Source organism: Pelobates fuscus, chromosome 3 (assembly GCF_036172605.1).
Source record: "Pelobates fuscus isolate aPelFus1 chromosome 3, aPelFus1.pri, whole genome shotgun sequence".
In the NCBI taxonomy this organism is placed as follows: domain Eukaryota; kingdom Metazoa; phylum Chordata; class Amphibia; order Anura; family Pelobatidae; genus Pelobates; species Pelobates fuscus.
Genome location: NC_086319.1, coordinates 358,982,190 through 358,997,801, shown reverse-complemented (window position 1 = coordinate 358,997,801; position 15,612 = coordinate 358,982,190). Strand labels below are relative to the sequence as shown.

The 15,612-nt window shown below is 38.8% G+C and overlaps 13 non-coding genes across 13 annotated transcripts; all 13 read left to right on the top strand.

The window, feature by feature from the left end:
* The first annotated feature begins 275 nt into the window (after window positions 1–275).
* Window positions 276–357, top strand: TRNAS-CGA (transfer RNA serine (anticodon CGA)). Its single transcript has one exon. It is a non-coding gene; the product is annotated as a tRNA-Ser (tRNA).
* Window positions 358–1,104: 747 nt separating this feature from the next.
* On the top strand, window positions 1,105–1,186 carry TRNAS-AGA (transfer RNA serine (anticodon AGA)). The gene has a single exon. It is a non-coding gene; the product is annotated as a tRNA-Ser (tRNA).
* A 1,361-nt stretch (window positions 1,187–2,547) lies between these two features.
* Window positions 2,548–2,629, top strand: TRNAS-AGA (transfer RNA serine (anticodon AGA)). Its single transcript has one exon. It is a non-coding gene; the product is annotated as a tRNA-Ser (tRNA).
* A 963-nt stretch (window positions 2,630–3,592) lies between these two features.
* TRNAS-CGA (transfer RNA serine (anticodon CGA)) lies at window positions 3,593–3,674 on the top strand. The gene has a single exon. It is a non-coding gene; the product is annotated as a tRNA-Ser (tRNA).
* A 530-nt stretch (window positions 3,675–4,204) lies between these two features.
* On the top strand, window positions 4,205–4,286 carry TRNAS-AGA (transfer RNA serine (anticodon AGA)). The gene has a single exon. It is a non-coding gene; the product is annotated as a tRNA-Ser (tRNA).
* Window positions 4,287–6,254: 1,968 nt separating this feature from the next.
* TRNAS-AGA (transfer RNA serine (anticodon AGA)) lies at window positions 6,255–6,336 on the top strand. The gene has a single exon. It is a non-coding gene; the product is annotated as a tRNA-Ser (tRNA).
* Window positions 6,337–8,806: 2,470 nt separating this feature from the next.
* On the top strand, window positions 8,807–8,888 carry TRNAS-AGA (transfer RNA serine (anticodon AGA)). Its single transcript has one exon. It is a non-coding gene; the product is annotated as a tRNA-Ser (tRNA).
* A 1,360-nt stretch (window positions 8,889–10,248) lies between these two features.
* On the top strand, window positions 10,249–10,330 carry TRNAS-AGA (transfer RNA serine (anticodon AGA)). The gene has a single exon. It is a non-coding gene; the product is annotated as a tRNA-Ser (tRNA).
* Window positions 10,331–11,363: 1,033 nt separating this feature from the next.
* Window positions 11,364–11,445, top strand: TRNAS-AGA (transfer RNA serine (anticodon AGA)). The gene has a single exon. It is a non-coding gene; the product is annotated as a tRNA-Ser (tRNA).
* Window positions 11,446–12,806: 1,361 nt separating this feature from the next.
* On the top strand, window positions 12,807–12,888 carry TRNAS-CGA (transfer RNA serine (anticodon CGA)). The gene has a single exon. It is a non-coding gene; the product is annotated as a tRNA-Ser (tRNA).
* A 746-nt stretch (window positions 12,889–13,634) lies between these two features.
* Window positions 13,635–13,716, top strand: TRNAS-AGA (transfer RNA serine (anticodon AGA)). The gene has a single exon. It is a non-coding gene; the product is annotated as a tRNA-Ser (tRNA).
* Window positions 13,717–14,453: 737 nt separating this feature from the next.
* TRNAS-CGA (transfer RNA serine (anticodon CGA)) lies at window positions 14,454–14,535 on the top strand. The gene has a single exon. It is a non-coding gene; the product is annotated as a tRNA-Ser (tRNA).
* A 748-nt stretch (window positions 14,536–15,283) lies between these two features.
* Window positions 15,284–15,366, top strand: TRNAS-CGA (transfer RNA serine (anticodon CGA)). Its single transcript has one exon. It is a non-coding gene; the product is annotated as a tRNA-Ser (tRNA).
* Window positions 15,367–15,612: the final 246 nt, after the last annotated feature.

The following is a 15,612-nucleotide window of genomic DNA, read 5'->3' as shown; positions in this document are numbered from 1 at the left end:
TTACTTCAGAAAAAAATACACTGCTGGAAAAAAGTGACGTTACCAGGGCTGCAGAAGAGCTGTGATGGCCGAGTGGTTAAGGCGTTGGACTCGAAATCCAATGGGGTCTTAAAAAAGTGCCTTAAACATTTTTTCACAAAAAGTTCAGGATAAAGCACCCACAGATTCCTTGCATCATTTCTACTAAATTGGGTTGTGTTCCTCAATGAGCATGCATTTACTTCAGAAAAAAATACACTGCTGGAAAAAAGTGACGTTACCAGGGCTGCAGAAGAGCTGTGATGGCCGAGTGGTTAAGGCGTTGGACTCGAAATCCAATGGGGTCTCCCCGCACAGGTTCAAATCCTGTTCACAGCGAGGGAGATTTCTGTTTTTAAAGTTAGAAATGTGATTATGTTCATACTTGATGGAATTGCACATTAAGAATCTGCGGAAAGTGATGTTAGTATCTATTTCGAGACAATTCCTAAAAATGTGCACGCTGAAATAAATGACTTTTTACATCTACGTTTCTAGTTATAAAGCGGGCATAAACATTATGATGTGGAGCGTAAGATTAGACTGATACTTATTGCCCTTTTCATTCACTTCATTATTGCATTCTAGAGTTGGATAGGTTAGTGTGGGTTAGGTCAGCAGCAAATGAGAAGCTTGGCTCTTGGCTGCTTGAGACCTTCAATTTTTGGGAAAGTGACTCAACATTTTTTTCACAAAAACTTTTGGGAAAGTGCCTTAAACATGTTTTTCACAAAAAGTTCAGGATAAAGCACCCACATATTCCTTGCATCATTTCTACTAAATTGGGTTGTGTTCCTCAATGAGCATGCATTTACTTCAGAAAAAAAGACACTGCTGGAAAAAAGTGACGTTACCAGGGCTGCAGAAGAGCTGTGATGGCCGAGTGGTTAAGGCGTTGGACTCGAAATCCAATGGGGTCTTAAAAAAGTGCCTTAAACATTTTTTCACAAAAAGTTCAGGATAAAGCACCCACAGATTCCTTGCATCATTTCTTCTAAATTGGGTTGTGTTCCTCAATGAGAATGCATTTACTTCGGAAAAAAAGACACTGCTGGAAAAAAGTGACGTTACCAAAGCTGCAGAAGAGCTGTGATGGCCGAGTGGTTAAGGCGTTGGACTAGAAATCCAATGGGGTCTCCCCGCACAGGTTCAAATCCTGTTCACAGCGAGGGAGATTTCTGTTTTTAAAGTTAAAAATATGATTATGTTCATGCTTGATGAATTTGCACATTAAGAATCTGCGGAAGGTGATGTTAGTATCTATTTCGAGACAATTCCTAAAAATGTGCACGCTGAAATAAATGACTTCTTACATCTACGTTTCTAGTTATAAAGCGGGCATAAACATTATGATGTGGAGTGTCAGATTAGACTGATACTTATTGCACTTTTCATTCACTTCATTTTTGCATTCTAGAGTTGGATAGGTTAGTGTGGGTTAGGTCAGCAGCAAATGAGAAGCTTGGCTCTTGGCTGCTTGAGACCTTCAATTTTTGGGAAAGTGACTCAACATTTTTTTCACAAAAACTTTTGGGAAAGTGCCTTAAACATGTTTTTCACAAAAAGTTCAGGATAAAGCACCCACAGATTCCTTGCATCATTTCTACTAAATTGGGTTGTGTTCCTCAATGAGCATGCATTTACTTCAGAAAAAAATACACTGCTGGAAAAAAGTGACGTTACCAGGGCTGCAGAAGAGCTGTGATGGCCGAGTGGTTAAGGCGTTGGACTCGAAATCCAATGGGGTCTTAAAAAAGTGCCTTAAACATTTTTTCACAAAAAGTTCAGGATAAAGCACCCACAGATTCCTTGCATCATTTCTACTAAATTGGGTTGTGTTCCTCAATGAGCATGCATTTACTTCAGAAAAAAAAGACACTGCTTGAAAAAAGTGATGTTACCAAGGCTGCAGAAGAGCTGTGAGTGCCGAGTGGTTAAGGCGTTGGACTAGAAATCCAATGGGGTCTCCCCGCACCGGTTCAAATCCTGCTCACTAAAGAGGGAGATTTATGTTTTTAAAGTTAGAAATGTGATTATGTTTATGCTTGATGAAATTGCACATTAACAATCTGCGGAAAGTGATGTTAGTATCTATTTCGAGACAATTCCTAAAAACTTGCACGCTGAAATAAATGACTTCTTACATCTACGTTTCTAGTTATAAAGCGGGCATAAACATTATGATGTGGAGTGTAAGATTAGACTGATACTTATTGCCGTTTTCATTCACTTCATTATTGCATTCTAGAGTTGAATAGGTTAGTGTGGGTTAGGTCAGCAGCAAATGAGAAGCTTGGCTCTTGGCTGCTTGAGACCTTCAATTTTTGTGAAAGTGACTCAACATTTTTTTCACAAAAACTTTTGGGAAAGTGCCTTAAACATGTTTTTCACAAAAAGTTCAGGATAAAGTACCCACAGATTCCTTGCATCATTTCTACTAAATTGGGTTGTGTTCCTCAATGGGCATGCATTTACTTCAGAAAAAAAGACACTGCTGGAAAAATGTGACGTTACCAGGGCTGCAGAAGAGCTGTGATGGCTGAGTGGTTAAGGCGTTGGACTAGAAATCCAATGGGGTCTCCCCGCACAGGTTCAAATCCTGTTCACAGCGAGGGAGATTTCTGTTTTTAAAGTTAGAAATGTGATTATGTTCATACTTGATGGAATTGCACATTAAGAATCTGCGGAAAGTGATGTTAGTATCTATTTCGAGACAATTCCTAAAAATGTGCACGCTGAAATAAATGACTTTTTACATCTACGTTTCTAGTTATAAAGCGGGCATAAACATTATGATGTGGAGTGTAAGATTAGACTGATACTTATTGGCCTTTTCATTCACTTCATTATTGCATTCTAGAGTTGGATAGGTAAGTGTGGGTTAGGTCAGCAGCAAATGAGAAGCTTGGCTCTTGGCTGCTTGAGACCTTCACTTTTTGGGAAAGTGCCTCAACATTTTTTTCACAAAATCTTTTGGGAAAGTGCCTAAAACATTTTTTCACAAAAAGTTCAGGATAAAGCACCCACAGATTCCTTGCATCATTTCTACTAAATTGGGTTGTGTTCCTCAATGAGCATGCATTTACTTCAGAAAAAAAAGACACTGCTGGAAAAAAGTGACGTTACCAGGGCTGCAGCAGAGCTGGGATGGCCGAGTGGTTAAGGCGTTGGACTCGAAATCCAATGGGGTCTTTAAAAAGTGCCTTAAACATTTATTCACAAAAAGTTCAGGATAAAGCACCCACAGATTCCTTGCATCATTTCTACTAAATTGGGTTGTGTTCCTCAATGAGCATGCATTTACTTCAGAAAAAAATACACTGCTGGAAAAAAGTGACGTTACCAGGGCTGCAGAAGAGCTGTGATGGCCGAGTGGTTAAGGCGTTGGACTCAAATCCAATGGGGTCTTAAAAAAGTGCCTTAAACATTTTTTCACAAAAAGTTCAGGATAAAGCACCCACAGATTCCTTGCATCATTTCTACTAAATTGGGTTGTGTTCCTCAATGAGCATGCATTTACTTCAGAAAAAAATACACTGCTGGAAAAAAGTGACGTTACCAGGGCTGCAGAAGAGCTGTGATGGCCGAGTGGTTAAGGCGTTGGACTCGAAATCCAATGGGGTCTCCCCGCACAGGTTCAAATCCTGTTCACAGCGAGGGAGATTTCTGTTTTTAAAGTTAAAAATGTGATTATGTTCATGCTTGATGAAATTGCACATTAAGAGTCTGCGGAAAGTGATGTTAGTATCTATTTCGAGACAATTCCTAAAAACGTGCACGCTGAAATAAATGACTTCTTACATCTACGTTTCTAGTTATAAAGCGGGCATAAACATTATGATGTGGAGTGTAAGATTAGACTGATACTTATTGCCCTTTTCATTCACTTCATTATTGCATTCTAGAGTTGAATAGGTTAGTGTGGGTTAGGTCAGCAGCAAATGAGAAGCTTGGCTCTTGGCTGCTTGAGACCTTCAATTTTTGTGAAAGTGACTCAACATTTTTTTCACAAAAACTTTTGGGAAAGTGCCTTAAACATGTTTTTCACAAAAAGTTCAGGATAAAGTACCCACAGATTCCTTGCATCATTTCTACTAAATTGGGTTGTGTTCCTCAATGAGCATGCATTTACTTCAGAAAAAAAGACACTGCTGGAAAAAAGTGACGTTACCAGGGCTGTAGAAGAGCTGTGATGGCCGAGTGGTTAAGGCGTTGGACTAGAAATCCAATGGGGTCTCCCCGCACAGGTTCAAATCCTATTCACAGCGAGGGAGCTTTATGTTTTTAAAGTTATAAATGTGATTATGTTCATGCTTGATGAAATTGCACATTAAGAATCTGCGGAAAGTGATGTTAGTATCTATTTCGAGACAATTCCTAAAAACGTGCACGCTGAAATAAATGACTTCTTACATCTACGTTTCTAGTTATAAAGCGGGCATAAACATTATGATGTGGAGTGTCAGATTAGACTGATACTTATTGCACTTTTCATTCACTTCATTTTTGCATTCTAGAGTTGGATAGGTTAGTGTGGGTTAGGTCAGCAGCAAATGAGAAGCTTGGCTCTTGGCTGCTTGAGACCTTCAATTTTTGGGAAAGTGACTCAACATTTTTTTCACAAAAACTTTTGGGAAAGTGCCTTAAACATGTTTTTCACAAAAAGTTCAGGATAAAGCACCCACAGATTCCTTGCATCATTTCTACTAAATTGGGTTGTGTTCCTCAATGAGCATGCATTTACTTCAGAAAAAAATACACTGCTGGAAAAAAGTGACGTTACCAGGGCTGCAGAAGAGCTGTGATGGCCGAGTGGTTAAGGCGTTGGACTCGAAATCCAATGGGGTCTTAAAAAAGTGCCTTAAACATTTTTTCACAAAAAGTTCAGGATAAAGCACCCACAGATTCCTTGCATTATTTCTACTAAATTGGGTTGTGTTCCTCAATGAGCATGCATTTACTTCAGAAAAAAAAGACACTGCTTGAAAAAAGTGATGTTACCAAGGCTGCAGAAGAGCTGTGAGTGCCGAGTGGTTAAGGCGTTGGACTAGAAATCCAATGGGGTCTCCCCGCACAGGTTCAAATCCTGCTCACAAGAGGGAGATTTATGTTTTTAAAGTTAGAAATGTGATTATGTTCATGCTTGATGAAATTGCACATTAACAATCTGCGGAAAGTGATGTTAGTATCTATTTCGAGACAATTCCTAAAAACGTGCATGCTGAAATAAATGACTTCTTACATCTACGTTTCTAGTTATAAAGCGGGCATAAACAATCTGATGTGGAGCACAAGATTAGACTGATAATTATTGAACTTTTCATTCACTTCATTATTGCATTCTAGAGTTGGATAGGTTAGTGTGGGTTAGGTCAGCAGCAAATGAGAAGCTTGGCTCTTGGCTGCTTGAGACCTTCACTTTTTGGGAAAGTGCCTCAACATTTTTTTCACAAAATCTTTTGGGAAAGTGCCTAAAACATTTTTTCACAAAAAGTTCAGGATAAAGCACCCACAGATTCCTTGCATCATTTCTTCTAAATTGGGTTGTGTTCCTCAATGAGAATGCATTTACTTCAGAAAAAAAGACACTGCTGGAAAAAAGTGACGTTACCAGGGCTGTAGAAGAGCTGTGATGGCCGAGTGGTTAAGGCGTTGGACTAGAAATCCAATGGGGTCTCCCCGCACAGGTTCAGATCCTATTCACAGCGAGGGAGCTTTATGTTTTTAAAGTTAGAAATGTGATTATGTTCATGCTTGATGAAATTGCACATTAAGAATCTGCGGAAAGTGATGTTAGTATCTATTTCGAGACAATTCCTAAAAACGTGCACGCTGAAATAAATGACTTCTTACATCTACGTTTCTAGTTTTAAAGCGGGCATAAACATTATGATGTGGAGTGTAAGATTAGACTGATACTTATTGCCCTTTTCATTCACTTCATTATTGCATTCTAGAGTTGGATAGGTTAGTGTGGGTTAGGTCAGCAGCAAATGAGAAGCTTGGCTCTTGGCTGCTTGAGACCTTCACTTTTTGGGAAAGTTCCTCAACATTTTTTTCACAAAATCTTTGGGGAAAGTGCCTAAAACATTTTTTCACAAAAAGTTCAGGATAAAGCACCCACAGATTCCTTGCATCATTTCTACTAAATTGGGTTTTGTTCCTCAATAAGCATGCATTTACTTCAGAAAAAAGACACTGCTGGAAAAAAGTGACGTTACCAATGCAGCAGAAGAGCTGTGATGGCCGAGTGGTTAAGGCGTTGGACTAGAAATCCAATGGGGTCTCCCCGCACAGGTTCAAATCCTGTTCACAGCGAGGGAGATTTCTGTTTTTAAAGTTAGAAATGTGATTATGTTCATGCTTGATGAAATTGCACATTAAGAGTCTGCGGAAAGTGATGTTAGTATCTATTTCGAGACAATTCCTAAAAACGTGCACGCTGAAATAAATGACTTCTTACATCTACGTTTCTAGTTATAAAGCGGGCATAAACATTATGATGTGGAGTGTAAGATTAGACTGATACTTATTGCCCTTTTCATTCACTTCATTATTGCATTCTAGAGTTGGATAGGTTAGTGTGGGTTAGGTCAGCAGCAAATGAGAAGCTTGGCTCTTGGCTGCTTGAGACCTTCACTTTTTGGGAAAGTGACTCAACATTTTTTTCACAAAAACTTTTGGGAAAGTGCCTTAAACATGTTTTTCACAAAAAGTTCAGGATAAAGCACCCACAGATTCCTTGCATCATTTCTACTAAATTGGGTTGTGTTCCTCAATGAGCATGCATTTACTTCAGAAAAAAATACACTGCTGGAAAAAAGTGACGTTACCAGGGCTGCAGAAGAGCTGTGATGGCCGAGTGGTTAAGGCGTTGGACTCGAAATCCAATGGGGTCTTAAAAAAGTGCCTTAAACATTTTTTCACAAAAAGTTCAGGATAAAGCACCCACAGATTCCTTGCATCATTTCTACTAAATTGGGTTGTGTTCCTCAATGAGCATGCATTTACTTCAGAAAAAAAAGACACTGCTTGAAAAAAGTGATGTTACCAAGGCTGCAGAAGAGCTGTGATGGCCGAGTGGTTACGGCGTTGGACTAGAAATCCAATGGGGTCTCCCCGCACCGGTTCAAATCCTGCTCACAAAGAGGGAGATTTATGTTTTTAAAGTTAGAAATGTGATTATGTTTATGCTTGATGAAATTGCACATTAACAATCTGCGGAAAGTGATGTTAGTATCTATTTCGAGACAATTTCTAAAAACTTGCACGCTGAAATAAATGACTTTTTACATCTACGTTTCTAGTTATAAAGCGGGCATAAACATTATGATGTGGAGTGTAAGATTAGACTGATACTTATTGCCATTTTCATTCACTTCATTATTGCATTCTAGAGTTGGATAGGTTAGTGTGGGTTAGGTCAGCAGCAAATGAGAAGCTTGGCTCTTGGCTGCTTGAGACCTTCACTTTTTGGGAAAGTGACTCAACATTTTTTTCACAAAAACTTTTGGGAAAGTGCCTTAAACATGTTTTTCACAAAAAGTTCAGGATAAAGTACCCACAGATTCCTTGCATCATTTCTACTAAATTGGGTTGTGTTCCTCAATGGGCATGCATTTACTTCAGAAAAAAAGACACTGCTGGAAAAATGTGACGTTACCAGGGCTGCAGAAGAGATGTGATGGCCGAGTGGTTAAGGCGTTGGACTAGAAATCCAATGGGGTCTCCCCGCACAGGTTCAAATCCTGTTCACAGCGAGGGAGATTTCTGTTTTTAAAGTTAGAAATGTGATTATGTTCATACTTGATGGAATTGCACATTAAGAATCTGCGGAAAGTGATGTTAGTATCTATTTCGAGACAATTCCTAAAAATGTGCACGCTGAAATAAATGACTTTTTACATCTACGTTTCTAGTTATAAAGCGGGCATAAACATTATGATGTGGAGTGTAAGATTAGACTGATACTTATTGGCCTTTTCATTCACTTCATTATTGCATTCTAGAGTTGGATAGGTTACTGTGGGTTAGGTCAGCAGCAAATGAGAAGCTTGGCTCTTGGCTGCTTGAGACCTTCACTTTTTGGGAAAGTGCCTCAACATTTTTTTCACAAAATCTTTTCAGTGTTCACTTTTTTCCAGCAGTGTCTTTTTTTTCTGAAGTAAATGCATGCTTATTGAGGAACAAAACCCAATTTAGTAGAAATTATGCAAAGAATCTGTGGGTGCTTTATCCTGAACTTTTTGTGAAAAAATGTTTAAGGCACTTTTTTTTAAAGTTAAAAATGTGATTATGTTCATGCTTGATGAAACTGCACATTAAGAATCTGCGGAAAGTGATGTTAGTTTCTATTTCGAGACAATTCCTAAAAACGTGAACGCTGAAATAAATGACTTTTTACATCTACGTTTCTAGTTATAAAGCGGGCATAAACATTATGATGTGGAGTGTAAGATTAGACTGATACTTATTGGCCTTTTCATTCACTTCATTATTGCATTCTAGAGTTGGATAGGTTAGTGTGGGTTAGGTCAGCAGCAAATGAGAAGCTTGGCTCTTGGCTGCTTGAGACCTTCACTTTTTGGGAAAGTTCCTCAACATTTTTTTCACAAAATCTTTGGGGAAAGTGCCTAAAACATTTTTTCACAAAAAGTTCAGGATAAAGCACCCACAGATTCCTTGCATCATTTCTACTAAATTGGGTTGTGTTCCTCAATGAGCATGCATTTACTTTGGAAAAAAAGACACTGCTGGAAAAAAGTGACGTTACCAATGCAGCAGAAGAGCTGTGATGGCCGAGTGGTTAAGGCGTTGGACTAGAAATCCAATGGGGTCTCCCCGCACAGGTTCAAATCCTGTTCACAGCGAGGGAGATTTCTGTTTTTAAAGTTAGAAATGTGATTATGTTCATGCTTGATGAAATTGCACATTAAGAGTCTGCGGAAAGTGATGTTAGTATCTATTTCGAGACAATTCCTAAAAACGTGCACGCTGAAATAAATGACTTCTTACATCTACGTTTCTAGTTATAAAGCGGGCATAAACATTATGATGTGGAGTGTAAGATTAGACTGATACTTATTGCCCTTTTCATTCACTTCATTATTGCATTCTAGAGTTGGATAGGTTAGTGTGGGTTAGGTCAGCAGCAAATGAGAAGCTTGGCTCTTGGCTGCTTGAGACCTTCACTTTTTGGGAAAGTGACTCAACATTTTTTTCACAAAAACTTTTGGGAAAGTGCCTTAAACATGTTTTTCACAAAAAGTTCAGGATAAAGCACCCACAGATTCCTTGCATCATTTCTACTAAATTGGGATGTGTTCCTCAATGAGCATGCATTTACTTCAGAAAAAAATACACTGCTGGAAAAAAGTGACGTTACCAGGGCTGCAGAAGAGCTGTGATGGCCGAGTGGTTAAGGCGTTGGACTCGAAATCCAATGGGGTCTTAAAAAAGTGCCTTAAACATTTTTTCACAAAAAGTTCAGGATAAAGCACCCACAGATTCCTTGCATCATTTCTACTAAATTGGGTTGTGTTCCTCAATGAGCATGCATTTACTTCAGAAAAAAAAGACACTGCTTGAAAAAAGTGATGTTACCAAGGCTGCAGAAGAGCTGTGATGGCCGAGTGGTTACGGCGTTGGACTAGAAATCCAATGGGGTCTCCCCGCACCGGTTCAAATCCTGCTCACAAAGAGGGAGATTTATGTTTTTAAAGTTAGAAATGTGATTATGTTTATGCTTGATGAAATTGCACATTAACAATCTGCGGAAAGTGATGTTAGTATCTATTTCGAGACAATTTCTAAAAACTTGCACGCTGAAATAAATGACTTTTTACATCTACGTTTCTAGTTATAAAGCGGGCATAAACATTATGATGTGGAGTGTAAGATTAGACTGATACTTATTGCCATTTTCATTCACTTCATTATTGCATTCTAGAGTTGGATAGGTTAGTGTGGGTTAGGTCAGCAGCAAATGAGAAGCTTGGCTCTTGGCTGCTTGAGACCTTCACTTTTTGGGAAAGTGACTCAACATTTTTTTCACAAAAACTTTTGGGAAAGTGCCTTAAACATGTTTTTCACAAAAAGTTCAGGATAAAGTACCCACAGATTCCTTGCATCATTTCTACTAAATTGGGTTGTGTTCCTCAATGGGCATGCATTTACTTCAGAAAAAAAGACACTGCTGGAAAAATGTGACGTTACCAGGGCTGCAGAAGAGCTGTGATGGCCGAGTGGTTAAGGCGTTGGACTAGAAATCCAATGGGGTCTCCCCGCACAGGTTCAAATCCTGTTCACAGCGAGGGAGATTTCTGTTTTTAAAGTTAGAAATGTGATTATGTTCATACTTGATGGAATTGCACATTAAGAATCTGCGGAAAGTGATGTTAGTATCTATTTCGAGACAATTCCTAAAAATGTGCACGCTGAAATAAATGACTTTTTACATCTACGTTTCTAGTTATAAAGCGGGCATAAACATTATGATGTGGAGTGTAAGATTAGATTGATACTTATTGGCCTTTTCATTCACTTCATTATTGCATTCTAGAGTTGGATAGGTTAGTGTGGGTTAGGTCAGCAGCAAATGAGAAGCTTGGCTCTTGGCTGCTTGAGACCTTCACTTTTTGGGAAAGTGCCTCAACATTTTTTTCACAAAATCTTTTCAGTGTTCACTTTTTCCAGCAGTGTCTTTTTTTTCTGAAGTAAATGCATGCTTATTGAGGAACAAAACCCAATTTAGTAGAAATTATGCAAGGAATCTGTGGGTGCTTTATCCTGAACTTTTTGTGAAAAAATGTTTAAGGCACTTTTTTTTAAAGTTAAAAATGTGATTATGTTCATGCTTGATGAAATTGCACATTAAGAATCTGCGGAAAGTGATGTTAGTTTCTATTTCGAGACGATTCCTAAAAACGTGAACGCTGAAATAAATGACTTTTTACATCTACGTTTCTAGTTATAAAGCGGGCATAAACATTATGATGTGGAGTGTAAGATTAGACTGATACTTATTGCCCTTTTCATTCACTTCATTATTGCATTCTAGAGTTGGATAGGTTAGTGTGGGTTAGGTCAGCAGCAAATGAGAAGCTTGGCTCTTGGCTGCTTGAGACCTTCACTTTTTGGGAAAGTTCCTCAACATTTTTTTCACAAAATCTTTGGGGAAAGTGCCTAAAACATTTTTCATTTTTTCACAAAAAGTTCAGGATAAAGCACCCACAGATTCCTTGCATCATTTCTACTAAATTGGGTTTTGTTCCTCAATAAGCATGCATTTACTTCAGAAAAAAGACACTGCTGGAAAAAAGTGACGTTACCAATGCAGCAGAAGAGCTGTGATGGCCGAGTGGTTAAGGCGTTGGACTAGAAATCCAATGGGGTCTCCCCGCACAGGTTCAAATCCTGTTCACAGCGAGGGAGATTTCTGTTTTTAAAGTTAGAAATGTGATTATGTTCATGCTTGATGAAATTGCACATTAAGAGTCTGCGGAAAGTGATGTTAGTATATATTTCGAGACAATTCCTAAAAACGTGCACGCTGAAATAAATGACTTCTTACATCTACGTTTCTAGTTATAAAGCGGGCATAAACATTATGATGTGGAGTGTAAGATTAGACTGATACTTATTGCCCTTTTCATTCACTTCATTATTGCATTCTAGAGTTGGATAGGTTAGTGTGGGTTAGGTCAGCAGCAAATGAGAAGCTTGGCTCTTGGCTGCTTGAGACCTTCAATTTTTGTGAAAGTGACTCAACATTTTTTTCACAAAAACTTTTGGGAAAGTGCCTTAAACATGTTTTTCACAAAAAGTTCAGGATAAAGCACCCACAGATTCCTTGCATAATTTCTACTAAATTGGGTTGTGTTCCTCAATGAGCATGCATTTACTTCAGAAAAAAAAGACACTGCTGGAAAAAATTGATGTTACCACGACTGCAGAAGAGCTTTGATGGCCGAGTGGTTAAGGCGTTGGACTTTAAATCCAATGGGGTCTCCCCGCACAGGTTCAAATCCTGTTCACAGCGAGGGAGTTTTCTGTTTTTAAAGTTAAAAATGTGATTATGTTCATGCTTGATGAAATTGCACATTAAGAATCTGCGGAAAGTGATGTTAGTATCTATTTCGAGACAATTCCTAAAAATGTGCACGCTGAAATAAATGAGTTCTTACATCTACGTTTCTAGTTATAAAGCGGGCATAAACATTATGATGTGGAGTGTAAGATTAGACTGATACTTATTGCCCTTTTCATTCACTTCATTATTGCATTCTAGAGTTGGATAGGTTAGTGTGTGTTAGGTCAGCAGCAAATGAGAAGCTTGGCTCTTGGCTGCTTGAGACCTTCAATTTTTGGGAAAGTGACTCAACTTTTTTTTCACAAAAACTTTTGGGAAAGTGCCGTAAACATGTTTTTCACAAAAAGTTCAGGATAAAGCACCCACATATTCCTTGCATCATTTCTACTAAATTGGGTTGTGTTCCTCAATGAGCATGCATTTACTTCAGAAAAAAAGACACTGCTGGAAAAAAGTGACGTTACCAGGGCTGCAGAAGAGCTGTGATGGCCGAGTGGTTAAGGCGTTGGACTCGAAATCCAATGGGGTCTTAAAAAAGTGCCTTAAACATTTTTTCACAAAAAGTTCAGGATAAAGCACCCACAGATTCCTTGCATCATTTCTACTAAATTGGGTTGTGTTCCTCATTGAGCATGCATTTACTTCAGAAAAAAAAGACACTGCTGGAAAAAAGTGATGTTACCAAGGTTGCAGAAGAGCTGTGATGGCCGAGTGGTTAAGGCGTTGGACTCGAAATCCAATGCGGTCTCCCCGCACAGGTTCAAATCCTGTTCACAGCGAGGGAGATTTCTGTTTTTAAAGTTAAAAATGTGATTATGTTCATGCTTGATGAAATTGCACATTAAGAATCTGCGGAAAGTGATGTTAGTATCTATTTCGAGACAATTCCTAAAAACGTGCACGCTGAAATAAATGACTTCTTACATCTACGTTTCTAGTTATAAAGTGGGCATAAACATTATGATGTGGAGTGTAAGATTAGACTGATACTTATTGCCCTTTTCATTCACTTCATTATTGCATTCTAGAGTTGGATAGGTTAGTGTGGGTTAGGTCAGCAGCAAATGAGAAGCTTGGCTCTTGGCTGCTTGAGACCTTCAATTTTTGGGAAAGTGACTCAACATTTTTTCACAAAAACTTTTGGGAAAGTGCCTTAAACATTTTTTTCACAAAAAGTTCAGGATAAAGCACCCACAGATTCCTTGCATCATTTCTACTAAATTGGGTTGTGTTCCTCAATGAGCATGCATTTACTTCAGAAAAAAAGACACTGCTGGAAAAAAGTGACGTTACCAGGGCTGCAGAAGAGCTGTGATGGCCGAGTGGTTAAGGCGTTGGACTCGAAATCCAATGGGGTCTTAAAAAAGTGCCTTAAAAAATTTTTCACAAAAAGTTCAGGATAAAGCACCCACAGATTCCTTGCATCATTTATACTAAATTGGGTTGTGTTCCTCAATGAGCATGCATTTACTTCAGAAAAAAAGACACTGCTGGAAAAAAGTGACGTTACCAGGGCTGTAGAAGAGCTGTGATGGCCGAGTGGTTAAGGCGTTGGACTAGAAATCCAATGGGGTCTCCCCGCACAGGTTCAAATCCTGTTCACAGCGAAGAGCTTTATGTTAGAAATGTGATTATGTTCATGCTTGATGAAATTGCACATTAAGAATCTGCGGAAAGTGATGTTAGTATCTATTTCGAGACAATTCCTAAAAACGTGCAGGCTGAAATAAATGACTTCTTACATCTACGTTTTTAGTTATAAAGCGGGCATAAACATTATGATGTGGAGCGTAAGATTAGACTGATACTTATTGCCCTTTTCATTCACTTCATTATTGCATTCTAGAGTTGGATAGGTTAGTGTGGGTTAGGTCAGCAGCAAATGAGAAGCTTGGCTCTTGGCTGCTTGAGACCTTAACTTTTTGGGAAAGTGCCTCAACATTTTTTTCACAAAATCTTTTGGGAAAGTGCCTAAAACATTTTTTCACAAAAAGTTCAGGATATAGCACCCACAGATTCCTTGCATCATTTCTACTAAATTGGGTTGTGTTCCTCAATGAGCATGCATTTACTTCAGAAAAAAAAGACACTGCTGGAAAAAAGTGACGTTACCAGGGCTGCAGCAGAGCTGTGATGGCCGAGTGGTTAAGGCGTTGGACTCGAAATCCAATGGGGTCTTAAAAAAGTGCCTTAAACATTTTTTCACAAAAAGTTCAGGATAAAGCACCCACAGATTCCTTGCATCATTTCTACTAAATTGGGTTGTGTTCCTCAATGAGCATGCATTTACTTCAGAAAAAAAGACACTGCTGGAAAAAAGTGATGTTACCAAAGCTGCAGAAGAGCTGTGATGGCCGAGTGGTTAAGGCGTTGGACTCGAAATCCAATGGGGTCTCCCCGCACAGGTTCAAATCCTGTTCACAGCGAGGGAGATTTCTGTTTTTAAAGTTAAAAATGTGATTATGTTCATGCTTGATGAAATTGCACATTAAGAATCTGTGGAAAGTGATGTTAGTATCTATTTCGAGACAATTCCTAAAAACGTGCACGCTGAAATAAATGACTTCTTACATCTACGTTTCTAGTTATAAAGCGGGCATAAACATTATGATGTGGAGCGTAAGATTAGACTGATACTTATTGCCCTTTTCATTCACTTCATTATTGCATTCTAGAGTTGGATAGGTTAGTGTGGGTTAGGTCAGCAGCAAATGAGAAGCTTGGCTCTTGGCTGCTTGAGACCTTCAATTTTTGTGAAAGTGACTCAACATTTTTTTCACAAAAACTTTTGGGAAAGTGCCTTAAACATGTTTTTCACAAAAAGTTCAGGATAAAGCACCCACAGATTCCTTGCATCATTTCTACTAAATTGGGTTGTGTTCCTCAATGAGCATGCATTTACTTCAGAAAAAAAGACACTGCTGGAAAAAAGTGACGTTACCAGGGCTGCAGAAGAGCTGTGATGGCCGAGTGGTTAAGGCGTTGGACTCGAAATCCAATGGGGTCTTAAAAAAGTGCCTTAAACATTTTTTCACAAAAAGTTCAGGATAAAGCACCCACAGATTCCTTGCATCATTTCTACTAAATTGGGTTGTGTTCCTCAATGAGCATGCATTTACTTCAGAAAAAAAAGACACTGCTGGAAAAATGTGATGTTACCAAGGCTGCAGAAGAGCTGTGATGGCCGAGTGGTTAAGGCGTTGGACTCGAAATCCAATGGGGTCTCCCCGCACAGGTTCACAATCCTGTTCACAGCGAGGGAGATTTCTGTCTTTAAAGTTAAAAATGTGATTATGTTCATGCTTGATGAAATTGCACATTAAGAATCTGCGGAAAGTGATGTTAGTATCTATTTCGAGACAATTCCTAAAAACATGCACGCTGAAATAAATGACTTTTTACATCTACGTTTCTAGTTATAAAGCGGGCATAAACATTATGATGTGGAGTGTAAGATTAGACTGATACTTATTGCCCTTTTCATTCACTTCATTATTGCATTC